At 34.8% G+C, this 3,091-nt stretch overlaps 1 pseudogene; it reads right to left on the bottom strand.

Annotated features, from left to right (window-relative positions):
* Positions 1 to 1,303: 1,303 nt before the first annotated feature.
* On the bottom strand, positions 1,304 to 1,557 carry LOC105291819 (annotated as a pseudogene).
* Positions 1,558 to 3,091: the final 1,534 nt, after the last annotated feature.

Genomic DNA, 3,091 nt, shown 5'->3' with positions numbered 1-3,091 from the left:
TCCCAACATCAGGGAGAAACTACTAATATTTCATCACTATGTGGGATGGTTTTTGGTACTCAGTATTGGTAAACAAAGTTTCTTTCCATTTAAAAGCCTTCTGCAAGTTTCTTTTCATCAATGGATGTTGAAATTTCATCAATCTTTTTTGTATCTTTTCAAGTCATCATGTGATTTTTCTGATTTTTTTGTGTGTTTTTGTATAGTGATATAGAGTGATTGATTTTCAGATGTTATATCCTTAGATTTCCATATTCTTAGCTTCTGATTTTCAGAAGAAGTAAGTGCCCCAGGGAATTACTAGCCAAAAATATAAAGATCCCTTCTAAAACTCTTTTCTTCTATGGAATGTTAGTACATTTATTCTTTTTTGCTTCTACATCTATTTCTACTTTTAAACTATGTTTTTAAAGAATTTATTTGGATTTTATAAGCTGTTCATTGTGGAAGTTTTGGACTGTTGAGAATGATACATGTTGACCTATTGCGAATTGCCCCCTCCTACCCAGAAGCACAAGTATCTATTTACTTAATTTTAACAAATATTTATCTGCTTTTAATATACAGTTTGATAATTAGGCTCCCTTTTTATGATGGAATGCTTAGTTTAATTATCCTACATTTTCTTATAGAACTTTGAAAGAATATTATTCAGCTAATTAACAATCAGGACAACAACACATCTACTACTCTCAACAGTTTTACTAATTGGAATTTTTATACTTATTTTCCAGAGAGAACTGAAATACGGAGGCTCTAAGTGACTTGTACAGGCATATCTCATTTTATTGTGCTTCACTTCATTATTCTTCACAGATATTGCATTTTTTATTTTATTTTATTTTTTACAAATTGTGGCAATTTGTGGCAGCTCTGTTGGTGCCATTTTTCTGTTGGTGCCATTTTTCCAACAGCATTTATTCACTTTGTCTCTGTGTCTATTCCTGGTGAAAATGCTATGAAGGTTGTTAAAATGACAAAAAGGGATTTAGGATATTACATAAACTTAGTTGATAAAGCAGTGGCGGGGTTTGAGAGGATTGACTCTAATATTGAAAGCAGTTCTCCTGTGGGTTAAATGCTATCAAACAGTGTTGCATGCTACAGAGAAATCATTCGTGAAAGGGAGGATTAGTTGATGCATCAACCACCACCCTGAGAGTCAGCAGCCATCAACATCGAAGTATGACCCTTACTGTAAAAAAAGATTACAACTTGCTGAAGGCTCAAGTGATGGTTACCATAGTTTAGCAATAAAATATATATATATATATTTTAAACAAGAAACCAAGTGTGTATTATTTCATGGGTGGAGAGGCTGGGACTCAGGCACTTGGAGGCCTCGGGAGCTCTTCAGGGCAGTGTGAAGGAGCTCCAACTTTTGCTACTTCCATATCCTCTCTTTGAAGTCTTCTAGCCCTTGGTGCTGGTCCTTCTTCTCAGGTGGCCATGACTCCCTCTCTCACTATATCACGTAGTCTTCAAACCACTTGTCTTGATTGCCAATCCAGAACATAGCCAAGGGACAGTTAGGTAGACCTCTAGCTTCACTCCCATTTCGCTTCTCTAAGGCTATAAAGCTGCTTTCGCCCAAAGCCAACCTCCACCAAGACCTAAAGTATTTTTTAAATTAAGGTGAGTACATTGTTTTTTAAACCATAATGATATTGCACACTTAACAGACTATAGTATAGTGTAAACATAACTTTTATATGCATTGGGAAACCCCTAAACATGTGTGACTCTTTATTGCTGTAGTGTGGAACTGAGCCTGCAATGTCTCTGAGGTATGCCTATACAATGCCTAAAACAATGAGTGGCAAAAGTGGGGTCTGTTTTCCTAATATCCATATGAAAACTGGAAAAATATTATATAAATGCTTGGACAGTTGTGGCAGTGTTTTAGTTAACATTTTGATGTGTACCACGTACAAAGTCATATCTAGTAAAAATTCATAATGCATCTCTTAAAATCAAAATTATCCTATTGAGATTATTTTGTGTGTGTGACTGTCTGTGTGTGTTTGGCATGTGTAGGTATAGAGAAGGCTATTAGATTATCTCAGTAAAATGGCAATTCTATTTTCCCAGTTGATTAGATGAAAGCCTAGTGTCACCTTTAACTTATCTCTTTCCCTTATATGCCACATCGAAACCATCAGTAAATTTATTTGGCTACACATTCAAAATACTGCCACAATTTAAGTAATTCTTAAAACCACAGCACTACACTATAGTCTTGGTTCAAACTATCATCTTCTTTCACCTAGAATATACAAATAACACCTGAATGGATTAAGTGTTTCTAAATTTCCCGACCCCCCAGATAGATGGTGGGTGTTCACAGCTGAAAAACGCACACAAAAAATCTCTTCTACACAGAGTCATTCAGTATTTCCCAGTTCATACAGAGTAATAGCTAATGTTCTTCCCCATCTATACTCTTATTTCTTCCCACTCTTTCCCTCAATTATTTAGCTCCAGTTTTAGTGCACTTGTCCTCAGTGCTTCCTTTGCCTGTAGCCTGCTTCACACACATATCTCCATAACATATTGTTTTATTTCATTCAGATCATTTCTTAAATGTCATCTCAACAGACTTCTTTCACAACTTTTTATGAAATATGGTAGCATTCGGTTATGGTAGCACTCAGTTTCAGACCTTTAATTCCCTAATTATTTTACTTTAGAGTGCTTATTATCAACTGATAACTCTTATTTTTACTTGCTTATTCATTTGTCTTCCGCCACTAGAAGTGTGTATTCTATGAGAACATAGACTTTACTTTATTAATAGCCATATAAACAGTGCCTAGAAGAGCATCTGCCAGATAGTAAAATTTAAGTAAGTATGGTTTGAATTAATAAACTCTAGAAAATTATTTCTACATAGGCTATATGAAGAGCCTACTGTGATTCAGGCAAGTTAGAAAGGTATAATCCTTAATTTCAAAGAGCTGGGTAGATGTAAACAACTAATTATACTATCATATTGCACATTGGCTGAAGAAGAAAAAGTATGGTCTAGTAATGAAAAGGAATCATCACTGAAGGATTGATAAAGTCTTAAATGTTATAGGCATTGGGATTC

The sequence above is a fragment of the Pteropus vampyrus genome, unplaced genomic scaffold (genome assembly GCF_000151845.1).
Source record: "Pteropus vampyrus isolate Shadow unplaced genomic scaffold, Pvam_2.0 Scaffold2, whole genome shotgun sequence".
NCBI lineage: Eukaryota > Metazoa > Chordata > Mammalia > Chiroptera > Pteropodidae > Pteropus > Pteropus vampyrus.
This window is presented reverse-complemented; position numbering and strand designations above follow the sequence as displayed.